At 44.4% G+C, this 16,276-nt stretch overlaps 1 long non-coding RNA gene across 1 annotated transcript in view; it reads left to right on the top strand.

The window, feature by feature from the left end:
* The first annotated feature begins 2,759 nt into the window (after nucleotides 1–2,759).
* LOC148715557 (uncharacterized) overlaps nucleotides 2,760–16,276 on the top strand; it is a 36,588-nt gene continuing 23,071 nt past the window's right edge. The window contains exon 1 of the long non-coding RNA XR_016398301.1: nucleotides 2,760–2,897. This is a non-coding gene — a long non-coding RNA (uncharacterized LOC148715557). The remainder of the gene's footprint in view (nucleotides 2,898–16,276) is intronic.

Here is a 16,276-nt window from a genome sequence, read left to right as displayed (position 1 = left end):
TGTAAAGGAAGAAAGGGATTAAGAAAGAAAAAAGGACGACCTGGGGAAGACGCCGGAGAAAAGAACTTCGGACTGTGAAAAGCTGGGGGAAGAAAAGTTGGAAGCAGAAGGCAATAGGAAGGGGACGAAGGGCCAGGGGAGAGTTTATATAAACCTCCCCAACGGCCCCGATCGGCAAAAAGAAAAGCCGTACCCCGTTAAGATGACCACACGTGTCGGTCCAAAAGACAGAACGACGCATTTAATTAGGGCTAACGCTTCGAATGCCGAAGCGCCCCATCGGATCGTGCGGCCCCATCATGAGCCCACGGTGCGAGAACGCCTCGCAAGAGGTATCCCAATAATGAGGATTTTCGGGAAAGAAGAGACGCCGCCTATTAAAGGCATCTCGAGGCGTCCGATAATTCAAAATGCGCAATAAATTAAAATTTTCGGAATTCGTACGGCCCAACTGAAGCTACTTCCCGCACTCCAGCTGGTAGCCAACTGGAACTCGGAAGTCGGGGGGTAGTGTTGGGGGGAAAACCCCAAGTCATACCGCCACGGAGGTGCTCGGCCAAAAAGCGCCGACCGGAAAGGCGCTCGGCCAAAGAGGCGCTCGGCCAAAGAGTGCCGACCAGAGAACGCCGACCAGAAAAGCGCTCGATTAGAGGGCGCTGACCAGAGGAGAGCGCGAAATAAAGGCGCTCGGCTAGAAGGCGCTCGACCAAAGGGCGCCGACCAGAAGCATTAGAAGCGACCCCGCCACAGGGCGCCCCATTGGGCGACCAGCTCGGCTCGGCACTCCTGCCGAGCCGATTGCCTTGACCAAACGTTCAACTCCTGCCTAACCCCCTGAGGGACTTGACAATCCACTACAACCTGCCTCTATCTCCAAGCAGTCAAGGCATAAGATCTCCGCAGGTATTTGGTACTACCTGCCATTAATGCATGAGACCCCCTCAAGTCTCCGATGCGCTCAGTCATTTAATGAACACGGCTCAAGACGATCTCCGGATCACTGAACCATCAAAGCGTATGGCTCTCCCTGACCGCCGGTTCACTCGGTAATAAATGCACTTACCATCCATGGACCCCGGGCCTATCACGGCCGGCGGTTCGACCACTCCAACAGGTCCGATCGACCGTGACAACTCCCTGGTTCCGGTCTGATTCGGCCTTATTTTCCACTACGCCATTAATGGGCCAAATCGTGCCCAATTATTATAAAAGAGAATAAACTCCCTGTCACCTCCTGGGCGACATAAAATCCCTCTATAAAAGGGAGCCTGGGAGGAAAGAGGGGAGGCCCCGGACTAGGACCGGAACACAAGTAAACAGCACAGACACAATTGAGCACAATATTCTCTTCATCTTCTCCACATATCCCTTCCTTACTCTCTCCACATATTGGCCTCCTCTGACTTAAGCATCGGAGGGCCGGCGCCGGGGAGCCCGGCCACCGGCTTTTTTGCAGGACGGGACAGGACAGGACGCACTCTCCTCTCCGCTCTCTCACACCCCTCAGGAGGGCACAGGAGGACACAGCCGGCCGGCGCACCGCCGTCCGCCCTCCCTGCGGCGGAGCTCCTCCTCCCCTGGCTCCGTGGCGGCCCCCGGGTCCAATTTCCAGCAACACTAACAATAGTAAAAATTTAGTTATAGAAATGTTAGTTTAGCAAGTAAGTAAAGTTTTTGATAATTACATCAAATAGCTTGGGATCCAATTCATTTTCATAAAAAATTAAGATTTATATGTGTGTGTGCGCGTGCGTGCGTCCGCGCGCATGCGCATGTGCGCCCTTTCTAGTTGCCGATTATCTAACTTGCACATAATCTTTAAAAGTTTTACTTAATTAGATCAATTAAGTAGGTAAATTTTGCTGCCTCTATAAATCTTATGATTTAGGACTTACAAATAAAAAACATTTTTTTAAACTTAAAGGTACATATAATTTTTCCTCAGGTTTTTTTTCTGGCGGCAGTTGTTAGTTGTTACCGGGCTTATTTTACATTAACACCCTCCTCGATATCATTTTTTACATAAATACTCTCCTAAAATTAATATTTACATATATATCCTGATAAAATACTTATTTTGCTAGTTTACATTTTTTTATTTTTATTTTTACGTATGTACCCATACAATCTAACGCCGTTAAAAAATTAATAGTTTTAAATTATAAATAACTAAAATATTCTAAATTGGTATATGTGCAAAAAAAATATTTATAAAACAATAGTGACGAGGGACAAACAAGTAATTCCAAAATTTTATTTTATTTTTTATTAAAATAAATATGGTTTTATTAACAGTGTTAGAATAACTGTTATGTTAGGAATATTTGTGCAAAAACAGTATTTTATGAGGGTATAGAAATAAATATAAATTTAAGAGGGTGTTCAAGTAAATTTGATTTTTTTAAGAAGCATATTCATTAGGAGAATTTTTAAGAGGGATGTATATGTAATTTACCGTTTGACGAGGGCATTATAAAAATTTCCTCGGTACTAAACTTGTGATATTTGGTTTTTTGAAAATATTGAAGCCTAAGGTCACTGGGAGTCAAGAACCCTAGGAGAGGAACCATCGGAACGGTCGTTCGAGCCAAAACGGCAAAACCCTAGTTGGCGTCCGCTCCCGTTCTCCACCACCGCCATTGCTGCCGGCGGTTGCTATCTCCTCTCCGTTTCGGCTGGGCCACCTCCAGATCTCGCCCTCTCATCCGCGTCACCTTTAGCCTCATCTCCTCGCACGAAGCCACCAGAATAAGGTCTCTTTCTCTCTCTTTTCCTTTCTTTTTTGGTAATTCTTGTGTGTTCGATTGATCCAAGGGTTCTTGGGCACGATTCTTTGATGATCGTCACTACTGGAAAAGGATTGCCTTCTTTGTAACTTTAGATGCTTGGGTTTTAATGTAATACCTGGGCCCAAAAATTAACTGGGCCCAATACCTTTTTGGGCCCGTACTCGAGCATTGGGCCAGGATACCTAATGGACCTAACTGGGGCCCATTGTTGATGGCTGCCACCTCATGCTTTATGCATGGATGTGACTAGAGACAGGTGGGGATCAGAGGAGGACCCAGCTGTTCAAGCTCCTCACCAAGAAGAAGCTGGGCGTGACACTCGTCCCCCCCCCACCTTCTTCTTAAGAGTATCTATTAAACCCTACTGGCTCTCTCTCCAAAAATCTGAGGAACCCCTAAATCGGCAAAGGCGATGGAGTGGAGGCACTGGAGCACGGGGCACTGCAATCCCCTTCGGAAGCCAGGTAAACCCCCTGCCTTCTCTCCCCCTATTTTGTGCAAGACAACAAAGAAACAAAGAAAGAAGGGAGGAAGGGGATTGTTGGCAGGCCGAGAGCCACCGGCGACGGCCATCGGCTTCAGCCGTGATCCCGTCGGCGCGGGCGTCGGCTGCTGGCAGACCAAGGGAGCGGCCGCGGGCATCCCGCAGTGCCGCCGGCTTCTCCCGGCCTCTCTTCCCCGTGGGAGAAGAGAAGGCCGCCGCAGGCGCGGCCGTGGGCTCAGCCGCAGGCCCGGCCGTGGCACCGCCGACTGTGGCTCGGCCCTCCCAAACCCCCCTTCTTTCTTCACAGGGGAAGAATGAAGAGAGGAAGAGAGAGGGTTTGGGAGTGAGAGAGAGAGAATATGGGGTTGGTGAAGGGAGGTTGAAGAAAAGAAGAAGAATGAAAGAAAGAAAGGAAGAGGGAAAAGAAGAGAGGAAGAGGGGACTCATCCTCCTCGTCGTGTGCGGCGGCCGCCGGCTTCGGCCGCGAGCACCGTCGTCACAGGCTCGGCCGAGGACGCCGCGGGGCCTAGCCGTGGACGCCGCCGGTTGTGGCCCGGCCTTCTTCCGCTCGCCGTCCTCCCTTTCCGCTCGTCGTGCTCCCATCGTCGGAGAAGAGAGGAAGGGGGAGATCGGGATGAAAGAGAAGGGAGGAGAGGAAGCTTCGGGAAGGAGAAGAAAAGAAGAAGGAGAAGAAAAGGAGAAAAAGAAAAGAAAACGGAGAAGAGGAGAAAAGGAAAGGAAAAAAAAAAAGAAAAGAAAGAAAAAAAAAAGAAAAAGAAAAGAAAAAGAAGGAAAAGAGAAGAAAAGGAAAAAAAAAAAGAAATGAAATGGGTTTAGCCAAATTTGACTATCCAAGCCCAATTAGATTGGGCTAAGTCTAAATCCGAGCTCAATCAGATTGGGCTAAGTCTGGACGAGCCCAAACTATAAATTGGGTTAAATCCGAGCTAATTTAAGTTAAATTGAAATGGGTCCGAACCCAATTAAGCTGAGTTGGTCTCAGCAGACCTAATTGGTTGTGAATCAGGCCCAATCCTTTAATTAAAACCCAATTAACCTATGTGAACCCAATCTGGTTTTAAACTGAGCCCCAAAGGCTCTAAATTGGGTAAATTGGACTTGGCTAGATCCTTGGATGGGATCCAAGCAAGTAAGTTCATAATATGATGAACTAAGAAATTTTATAATAAATAAATGGGGAATAATGTAATCCCTATGATGTTGTTTTAGGTGATTAAGGATTTGTCACCTGGACTTGAGCAATTTGGAAAGCGAATTGATGTAAGTAATCTGTCTTAATCTTATCGTAGATCTTGTATTACGTTTTATAAGATGAACTAGTATTTTTCATACAATTTGAATTGTATGCATAATTAGTGAAGAAAGTGAGTAACCTGTTCTAATCCTGTTATGGATCATGTCATGTTATTAATGTTTCCTCAGCATTTTTTTAAGTATATATGTTTCATGCTTGATATGTTACAATGCATAAGTAACTTGCATGATCCCAGAAGCTATGGCTATGTATGCAACATGAGGATACTGATATTTTAATCATGCATGTAAGTTTATAAAGTCTTAGCTAGCCCAGAGGCACTATAAAGGGCTCAAAGATGCTACTGAGAATGACTGAGCCTGCCCCGCCAGTGGCTGAATAGTAACTGGGCCTGCCCCGCCAGTGGCTGAGTAGTAACTGGGCCTGCCCCGCCAGTGGCTGAATAGTAACTGGGCCTGCCCCACCAGTGGCTGAATAGTAACTGGGCCCAAAAATTAACTGGGCCCAATACCTTTTTGGGCCCGTACTCGAGCATTGGGCCAGGATACCTAATGGACCTAACTGGGGCCCATTGTTGATGGCTGCCACCTCATGCTTTATGCATGGATGTGACTAGGGACAGGTGGGGATCAGAGGAGGACCCAGCTGTTCAAGCTCCTCACCAAGAAGAAGCTGGGCGTGACACTCGTCCCCCCCCCACCTTCTTCTTAAGAGTATCTATTAAACCCTACTGGCTCTCTCTCCAAAAATCTGAGGAACCCCTAAATCGGCAAAGGCGATGGAGTGGAGGCACTGGAGCACGGGGCACTGCAATCCCCTTCGGAAGCCAGGTAAGCCCCCTGCCTTCTCTCTCCCTGTTTTGTGCAAGACAACAAAGAAACAAAGAAAGAAGGGAGGAAGGGGATTGTTGGCAGGCCGAGAGCCACCGGCGACGGCCATCGGCTTCAGCCGTGATCCCGTCGGTGCGGGCGTCGGCTGCTGGCAGACCAAGGGAGCGGCCGCGAGCATCCCGCAGTGCCGCCGGCTTCTCCCGGCCTCTCTTCCCCGTGGGAGAAGAGAAGGCCGCCGCAGGCGCGGCCGTGGGCTCAGCCGCAGGCGCGGCTGTGGACGCCGCGAGCCCGGCCGTGGCACCGCCGACTGTGGCTCGGCCCTCCCAAACCCCCCTTCTTTCTTCACAGGGGAAGAATGAAGAGAGGAAGTGTGGAGTGATTGATTAAAACCCTATTTGATTTTGATGAGCTCAAAGCATTTGAGTATATTTCTTGTTTACTAATGAATTCAATTAAGTGTTTCAGTGAAAATCTTGTCTAAGTGTCTCAAGACTTGGTTCATAATTTTTGGATAAGTTAAGAAGTCAGCTTGAACCAAAGTCTGAGACTCGAGTCGACTCCAGAGTATCACGAGTCGACTCCAAGCGTATCAAGTTCACTGGCACGAGCTCGAGTCGACTCCGGATCAGTACGAGTCGACTCCGACTGAGAACAGACAGACGAACTGAAAGCTTCAACTCAGAACCTGTCAACGAGTCGACTCCCGAAGTGTGCGAGTCGACTCCGGGGTTCACCGAGTCGACTCCAGGGTAGTAAGAGTCGACTCCAAGAGGAATACAAAGAAAAAGTCAGAGAGCAGTTTTCGGATCTGAGATTCGAGTCGACTCCAGTGGAACGCGAGTCGACTCCGATGGTTGGCAGGTCGACTCCAAAGACAGCAAGAGTCGACTCTCAGCAGTACACAAAGAAAAAGTCAGAGGGCAGATTCTGGACTCTGAGATTCGAGTCGACTCCCGCATTACGCGAGTCGACTCCGAGACTCCGCGACCACAAAGAAGACAGAAGACCAAGTTACTGCCTCTGAGATTCGAGTCGACTCCCAGACAGCTAGAGTCGACTCCAAGGCAGCTTCACATCAAAAGGGCAGAAGACCAAGTTTCGGAAACTGAGAGCCGAGTCGACTCCGAGGAAGCTCGAGTCGACTCCAAGACTGGACGAGCCAAAAGACAGAAGATAGGGAGTTCGGGCTCTGAGCGCCGAGTCGACTCCCAGGACAGTCGAGTCGACTCGAGTGGACCAAATTCAAAAATACGTCCACGGACTTCATGGGATGAGCCGACTCCGAGAAAGCCAAGTCAGCTCCAGAAGTTGGCGAGTCGACTCTGGGTCAAGACGAGTCGACTCCCAGTCGTGAAGGCAACTTTAATTCAAATCTGGAACAGTTGCAGAGTCGACTCCGGAAAAGTATGAGTCGACTCCCGCTACAGACGAGTCGACTCCTGATCGCGCGAGTCGACTCCAACCCACCAACGGACACATTGTCAGACTGTACAGAGTGTGCAGAACGGGCAGAAAAAGCTCTCTAACGGCTAGTTTCCGTGGGGGTTGGTTTAAATAGCCACAGAGGACTGTAGCAAGAGAGTGAACAACCATTCCACTCCAAGTAATCAAGCTTTCAATCTCTGCAACTTGTTCTTCAACGAAAAAGAGGGAAGAGCAGCATTAACTGCATCCACCTACTTCTTCCCAACATTGAAAGAGCCTTCTCCTGCATTCAAGTCGACTACACATTCAAGAGGAGACCCGAAGTTCAAGAAGCCCTTCCTCTTCTCCAACTTAAAAGCGTTTGAGGGCTCTTAACTTCGTTATTGTTCATATTGCCATTTATCTGCTTTTGAGAAGCTGTATTTTTCTGTTTGTCTCTTTTATCTACACCTTTGTCTTTGCTTGGTTCAATTGGGGCATTGAATCAAGAGTATTGAGGTTGGTTGGTGAGCCGAGTGTAAAACCAACGTGTAAGGGTTCGATTGTGATCCCAGGAAAACAATCGGGGTTGGTTCTAGTCGGTGAGCCTGGAAAAACCGACCGAGTTCGTTGTGAGCTCGTAAAACAACAAGTTTGGTTGTGAGCTTGGAAAACAACCGGCTGTAATCCAAGGGGTTATAGTGAATTCCCAAGAGAGACTTGGGGAGTGGACGTAGGAGCAAGGGTTAGCTCCGAACCACTATAAAAGCTTTGTGTTTGTGATTGCTTGTCTCTTACCATTACTCTCATTTCATACACATCACAGCAACTAATTAATCATCTTGTAAAAAGCATTAATTAGTCACCCACAAACGCTTTAATAGTTAAAATTATTTTAAAACCCAATTCACCCCCCCTCTTAGGTTGTCTATCTGGGCAACAAGTGGTATCAGAGCCTAAACTCTTCCACCCAAGAGTAAAAGATCAAAATGACAACCCCATTTGGATCTTCCCACATTGAGGGTCAGTCCACCCAAAGACCCCCATTCTTTAATGGATCCGACTACTCATATTGGAAGGCTAGGATGAGAATATTCATCCAAGCCCAAGACTATGAGATGTGGACCATTGTAGTAAATGGCCCATACATCCCATCCATATATATGGAGGGTGTCACGGTACCCAAACTAGAAAAGAATTGGGATGAACATGACATGAGGAAGGCACAACTAGACTCTAAAGCTATGAATGTGCTTTATTGTGCCTTAGATAGAAATGAATTTAATAGGGTCTCTACTTGCAATTCTGCAAAAGAGATTTGGGACAGACTTGAAGTGACCCATGAGGGCACGAATCAAGTCAAAGAATCCAAAATAAATATTTTGGTTCATAAATATGAACTATTTAAAATGGATTCTAATGAAACAATTACATGCATGTTTACTAGGTTTACTGACATTGTCAATGGCCTAAAAAGCCTTGGCAAGAACTATACTAACAGTGAGCTTGTCAGGAAAATCCTTCGGTGTCTACCAAGGTCATGGGAAGCTAAAGTGACCGCAATCCAAGAAGCCAAGGACCTGAACAAATTACCACTTGAGGAGCTTCTTGGATCCCTAATGACGCACGAGCTAACCATGAAACAACACAATGAGGAAGAGTCCTCCCATAAGAAAAAGGTAATAGCTCTAAAATCTACTTCATCTAACAAGGACTTATCTTGCAGTAGCAGCAGTGAAGAAGAAGAACATGAGGATGATGATGGTGAGGCACTTCTTGTGCGCAAATTCAGAAAATTCATCAACCACAAGAAGTCCTATCATCAAAGGAGAGGCCCCTCAAATTCCTACCGCAAGAACAAAGGTAAGAAAAGGGAAAATGAGGGGATTGGCTGATACGAGTGCAAGAAGCCGGGTCACATAAGAGCTGAGTGCCCTTTACTGAAGAAGGGGAGCAAGTACAAGAAGAAGAAGGCTCTTGTCACGACACTATCCGACTCAGACTCATCATCCTCTTCATCGGATGAGGAACAAGAGGAAAAGGCCAATTTCTGCTTCATGGCCAATGAAAATGAGGTAACGCTCGAATCGCCTTTAGATTTTACTTTTGATGAGCTTTATGATGCCTTTAATGAACTAATGATTGAATATAAGGCTATAAATGTTAAAAACAGAGAATTAAAAGTAACTAACCAAACTTATATCCGTAAGTATGATTCATTAGTTAAGGATAAGGATTTAATCACCAAAGAAAATATAGACCTTAAGACAAGCAACCAACTTTTAACTCAAAAGACTAATACCTTAACTAAGGATAATGAAAAACTAACTAAGAAACTCTCAGAACTTAAAAACCATAAACAAATCTTAAACAAAGATCTCACAAAAGAACTAAATGATCTAAAGGCAGAAAATCAAACACTAACCAAAGAACTTAACAAATACAAATCCTTAGTTGAAAAATTTACATATAGCTCAGAAAAATTGAATATGATACTAAATAGTCAACGAGCAGTATTTAATAAAGCGGGTTTAGGATATCAACCAAGAAATAAACAAAAACTTCTTAGTAACTTCTTTGTTAAAGCTGGGGAAAGTAAAACTAAGAAAATAACCTGCTTTTGTTGTGGAACTATAGGTCATAAAGCAAATGTGTGTAATTTTAGGAAAGGTAAAACAAAAAGGAAAATTAAAAGGGTATGGGTTCCAAAAGGAACCAACTTGACTAACCATGAAGGACCCAAGAAAACTTGGGTACCTAAGATGACATGATTTGCTTGTGTAGGAGTGTCTTGCAGCCAAGGTCAACAAAAACTGCTGGTATTTGGATAGTGGCTGCTCAAGACACATGACGGGTGATAAGGATCAATTTTTCACCCTTGAAGCTAAGAAGGAAGGTGCTGTGACTTTTGGAGACAACAACCAAGGTCACATCATTGGTATTGGTAAAGTTCAAATCACCCCTTCTACTTTTATTGATAATGTTAGATATGTTGATGGTCTTAAGCATAACTTGTTAAGCATTAGTCAATTATGTGATAAAGGGTATGATGTTATGTTTAAACCATCACTATGCATTATAACAAACCCTAATGACAATAGTTTAGTCTTTAAAGGAATTAGACGTGAAAATGTGTATGTTGTAGACCTTGAAGATCTTGCAAAACATAACCAATGTTTAGTTGTTAATGAAACTAAAGATAATGATGCTAATTGGTTATGGCACCGTAAGTTAGGTCATGCAAGTATGGACACAATAACTAAACTAGTTAAAAGAGATTCCGTGATAGGTTTGCCAAAATTAAAATTTGAAAAGAACAAAATATGTGAAGCATGTCAATTTGGCAAACAATCTAGGAATTCATTTAAATCCATAAAATGTGTCTCTACCTCTAGACCTCTAGAATTATTACACATGGACCTATTCGGACCAACTAGAACAACAAGCCTAGGTGGAAATAAATATGGTCTAGTTATTGTAGACGATTATTCTAGGTACACTTGGGTTATGTTCTTAGCACATAAAGATCAAGCTTTTTCAGTATTTAAAAAGTTTCATAAGAAAGTAACCAATGCTAGAGATACTTCAGTAATAGCCATTAGAAGTGACCATGGTACCGAATTTGAAAATCAGTTATTCAATGAGTTTTGTAGTAAAAAGGGAATAACTCATAATTTTTCTGCACCTAGGACACCACAACAAAATGGAATTGTGGAGAGGAAAAATAGAACTCTAGAGGAAATGGCTAGAACTATGTTATGTGAAAGTAACCTCCCTAAGTACTTTTGGGGAGAAGCCATTAATACTTCTTGTCATATATTAAATAGAGTTTTATTAAGACCCATTATAAAGAAAACACCTTATGAACTTTGGAAAAACAGAAAACCAAAGGTAAACTACTTTCATGTTTTTGGATGTAGGTGTTTTGTTCATAATAATGGGAAAGATAATCTAGGTAAATTTGACTCTAAATCTGATGAGGGCATATTCTTAGGTTACTCTACGACTAGTAAAGCCTATAGAGTCTTTAATAAAAGAACCCTAGTTATAGAAGAATCTATACATGTTGTATTTGATGATTCTAGTGACATCTCCTCTAGTAAGAAAGTTAACCTTGATGATGATGCTGAAATTCTTGAAGAAAAGATAGATGAAATGACATTACAAGATGATAATCAAAAATTGATTGAAGGAGCATCATCAAGCCAAGAGGCTATTGTGGATCATGGGCTAACTAAAGCTTGGAGGTATGCTCACGGGCATCCTAAGGAACTAATTCTAGATGACCCATCTCAACCGGTTAGGACTAGAGCATCCCTTAGGAATTTAAATAACCATCTAGCGTTTGTCTCACACTTTGAGCCCAAACATATAGAAGAAGCCGAAAATGATGTAAATTGGATAAATGCAATGCAAGAAGAATTAAACCAATTTACTAGAAACAAAGTGTGGAATCTAGTTGAGAGACCTTCTGAATATTCAATTATAGGTACAAAATGGATTTATAAAAATAAACTAGATGAAAATGGAATCGTAATAAGGAATAAGGCTAGACTAGTAGCAAAGGGGTATAATCAAGAAGAAGGTATAGATTTTGATGAAACCTTTGCTCCTGTAGCTAGACTTGAGGCTATTAGATTATTATTAGCATATGCATGCTCTAAGAACTTCAAACTATTTCAAATGGATGTAAAAAGTGCATTTTTAAATGGGTATATTAATGAGGAGGTATATGTAGAACAACCTCCTGGTTTTGAAAATCATCAATACCCTAATCATGTTTATAAATTGAACAAAGCACTTTATGGTTTGAAACAAGCACCTAGAGCATGGTATGAGAGACTTAGCAAATTCCTATTAGAACATGAGTTCTCTAGGGGTAATGTAGATACAACTCTTTTTCTGAAAAAGAAAAACCAAGATATGCTGTTAGTACAGATTTATGTTGATGATATTATTTTCGGTGCTACTAACAATCGTCTCTGCGAAGAATTTGCTAACTTGATGCAGAGTGAATTTGAGATGAGCATGATGGGAGAGCTGACTTACTTCCTTGGACTCCAAATCAAACAATCTGAAGGAGGCATCTTCATCAATCAAGCCAAATATATCAAGGAGATGCTCAAGAAGTTTGATATGGAGGGAAACAAATCAATCAGCACCCCCATGAGTTCATCATGCAAATTAGACCAAGATGAATCAGGTAAATCTGTAGATCAGAAACTGTATCGAGGTATGATAGGATCCTTATTGTATCTTACTGCAAGTAGACCTGATATTATGTTTAGTGTTTGCATGTGTGCTAGATATCAGGCTAATCCTAAAGAATCACATCTAGTTGCAGTTAAGAGAATTTTTAAATATTTAATAGGAACTAAGAATATAGGGCTATGGTACTCTAAAGAATCTAGCCTAAACTTAATAGGATACACAGATTCAGACTTCGCTGGATGTAAGCTTGATAGAAAAAGTACCAGCGGATCGTGTCAATTTCTAGGAGAAAACCTTATCTCATGGTTTAGCAAGAAACAAAACTCGGTTGCATTATCTACTGCTGAAGCTGAATATGTTGCAGCCGGGAGTTGTTGTGCTCAAATCTTGTGGATTATACAACAACTAGAAGATTATGGCATTAAACAAGATAAAATTCTCATTAATTGTGATAATACAAGTGCCATTAATCTAACTAAAAATCCAATTCAGCATTCAAGAACTAAACATATTGAGATAAGACATCACTTCATAAGAGATCATGTATTGAATGGTGATGTGACACTCCAATTTGTTTGTACTGATGATCAATTAGCAGACATTTTTACAAAACCCCTAAGTGAAGAGAGGTTTAGTGTGCTTAGGAGGGGATTCGGAGTGATTGATCCATCCTAGTGGTAGTTTCCACTAGATTCATTGATTTTGATGATTAGTTTGTGGTTAAAATAGAGTTTCTCTTCAATGATCATCAAATCAGATCCTAATTTAGTGATTTTCCCTCGTTTGGCACAAACGAAGCATGATTTTTAGGTGCGTGCCAAAGTTAGAGACGACTCGAGTAAGTTTCAGAGTCGGCTCCTAAGGGGGAGTCGACTCGCGCATTTGCGGGAGTCGACTTGCAAAGATGGCAGCAGAGGGGGAGACGACTCGCATATAGTCGGGAGTCGACTCGAGGTCTACAGGCGCATAAGAAGAGTCGACTCGCGCATATTCTGGAGTCGACTCGAGGTCGAGTCGACTCGCGACTCAGTGGAGTCGACTCGCAGTCGGGATCCGACTTTTTAACCCTAGCTTTGTCGTTTCGAAAACACTTTCTTTCTCAGCCGCCACTGTTCACAAGCCCTAGAGCCGACTCCTAGGTCGTCCCCGATTGTCTCCAAGCCCTTTTCCGTCGACCTTTCATCGTCCCTTAGGGTTTTCCTCCCTTTCTAGGTCGTCCCCAGTCGTCCCCAAGACTTTCCCGTCGGTTCTTCACCGCTCATTAAGTTTTCCTCCCATTTTAGGTCATTATGCCGCGTAAGACCGTAGTCCGAAAGAGGTCCCGACCCGAGGCCGGTCCCGAGCGGCGCTCCAAGGCGCGGCACGATCCCGCGAGGCCACCACCTCCGGCTCGTTCCCCGCCTAGGGCGGTTCCCGTGAGGCCATTGGCCGGGAAGGCCGTCACCACCGGGAGATATGTCGACTTCGACTATCTCTCCCGGGAAGGGTTCACCATAGGTGATAGGCTTAGGGTCCAGGGCTTAGAGTTTTTCCTTACATTAGACCTCCCCACTTACCCTGGCCTTGTTAGAGAGTTTTACGGTACCGTCCATCGGGAAGATGGGGGTATCGAGGGCACAGTAGCCGGTGTCCCTCTGTTTGTTACGGAGGATCTCATTGCCCACATCCTCCACCTTCCACAAGTAGGGGTGGCTCCCACACACCCTGAGGACAGGGTTGAGGCCCTTACGGCCGTTCTAGGGCATCCACCCCAGTCACCTCTAGACGAGGTATCCGCTAGCTCACTACCGATTGAGGTGCGGATCCTCTTGAGTATATTGTCTAGGTCCATCTTCCCTAAGACAGGAAGATTTGATTTTGTAAATGAGAGAGACCTAGCTCTGATGTTTTATATTCTTCAGGACACTCCAATCAACTTCCCCAAACTCATCTATAGGTATATGTGTGAGCCCCTAGATAGACCTAGGCTCACCCTCCCATACGGCATGATATTCACTCTTCTGTTTAGGGAGTACGAGATTCCCATTCCTGAGGGGGAACCCTCTAAGGCATTGCGATGGACAGATCGCATGCGAGCGGGGACCCTACACAGGATGGGGTTTCGGAAGAGAGAGGGGATCTGGGTTAGGAAGTCATCCATCACCACACAGACCGCCAGACCTTCCCCCAGTCCTGAGCCCGATTCTGACTTTCCCGACGTACCAGACTTTCCATCCACTTCTGCTCCTACCACCTCCGCCGGACCCTCCTCCTCAGCTCCACCCACTCAGCCTATGGAGGTCCGGATCTCGTCTGAGCAGCTCCGGGAGCTGCGGCAGGAGATAGTCCGAGATCTGCTCCAGGAGCTCCGGAGTTCGGTGCCAACTCCCTCTCCTGTGCCCACATCTTCCGCATTGGTCCCTTCCCTGACAGCCGTGACAGACATGATGGCTGAGGTGCGGCAAGAGATATACAACATGAGGACCTTGATACAGGCCCAGTTCCACAGCATGAGTGAGGTCACGAGCACCACTCGACAGATGCGGGATGACATCGGCCGTGACATGTCCACCACCACCGCAGGGGCCGAGCGCTTGTCGAATGTGCTCATCGACAAGCAAGACGGACTGCGGTCCAATCACTCGTGGAGCGCATGCCTCGAGGAGATACATCCTCGAGAGGAGGAGCCACATCCTCGAGAGGAGGAGTCACATCCTCGAGAGGAGGAGATACATCCTCGAGAGGAGGACCTACATCCTCGAGGAGACCGTAGCTACTTTTTGTATTTTGCTTTGACATGTATTGCTTTACGTTACTTATTGTATTCTGAAATGTACTTACATACAAATTAATACAATGAGTAGCCGCATTTTTCTTCAATAATGTGCCTTTTGATCTATGGTTGATTGTGTGTTCTGTTTACCTCCTTTTTGATATGATGACAAAAAGGGGGAGAAATATGTAAAAGGAAGAAAAATATGTATAAAATATGTAAAAGGAATCAATGGAAATCAATAAAAAGATAAACTCTTAAAACACACAAATTTGTTCTAAGTGGATTCGGTACCCCGAGGCTCATTATCTCTCTTTTGGGGCTCTTAATGGAGTAATCTCCAGAATCTATTCAAGGGATATTCGGAGATTAGCTGAATCCTACTCAAGAACAAATTGACAGATTTTCCCTCTAAAAACCAAAATTTCAGTTCAAAAACTTCAAAGCATTAAAAGGAAATTCAAAGAATTAAAACAAAGTAGAATGCATATGTTGAGGGGGAGAATCTGAATTTTTAAGAAAGCTAAATCATTAAATATATATAAGCCAAACAATTGATTGCATGATATGAAGGCTTATATAATTCCAAATGAAAGGGGGAGCTTTAACTCCGAAATTTATTGTTTCACTCCTTTCAAGCTTGGATAAATTGAACTACTAGACATTTGAATTCATTTATGGATTTTATTTCATTGTTTATTGTGCAATTCACTTTACATATACTCAATGTTTTGTCATCACCAAAAAGGGGGAGATTGTGGAGTGATTGATTAAAACCCTATTTGATTTTGATGAGCTCAAAGCATTTGAGTATATTTCTTGTTTACTAATGAATTCAATTAAGTGTTTCAGTGAAAATCTTGTCTAAGTGTCTCAAGACTTGGTTCATAATTTTTGGATAAGTTAAGAAGTCAGCTTGAACCAAAGTCTGAGACTCCAGTCGACTCCAGAGTATCACGAGTCGACTCCAAGCGTATCAAGTTCACTGGCACGAGCTCGAGTCGACTCCGGATCAGTACGAGTTGACTCCGACTGAGAACAGACAGACGAACTGAAAGCTTCAACTCAGAACCTGTTAACGAGTCGACTCCCGAAGTGTGCGAGTCGACTCCGAGGTTCACCGAGTCGACTCTAGGGTAGTAAGAGTCGACTCCAAGAGGAATACAAAGAAAAAGTCAGAGAGCAGTTTTCGGGTCTGAGATTCGAGTCGACTCCAGTGGAACGCGAGTCGACTCCGATGGTTGGCAGGTCGACTCCAAAGACAGCAAGAGTCGACTCTCAGCAGTACACAAAGAAAAAGTCAGAGGTCAGATTCTGGACTCTGAGATTCGAGTCGACTCCGAGACTCCGCGACCACAAAGAAGACAGAAGACCAAGTTACTGCCTCTGAGATTCGAGTCGACTCCCAGACAGCTAGAGTCGACTCCAAGGCAGCTTCACATCAAAAGGGCAGAAGACTAAGTTTCGGAAACTGAGAGCCGAGTCGACTCCGAGGAAGCTCGAGTCGACTCCAAGACTGGACGAGCCAAA

Source organism: Phoenix dactylifera, chromosome 1, assembly GCF_051530095.1.
Source record: "Phoenix dactylifera cultivar Ajwa chromosome 1, Ajwa_hap1_PhDact_Kaust_v1.1, whole genome shotgun sequence".
Lineage (NCBI taxonomy): Eukaryota > Viridiplantae > Streptophyta > Magnoliopsida > Arecales > Arecaceae > Phoenix > Phoenix dactylifera.
The sequence above is the reverse complement of the archived record's forward strand: the minus strand, read 5'-3'. Positions and strand labels throughout refer to the sequence as shown.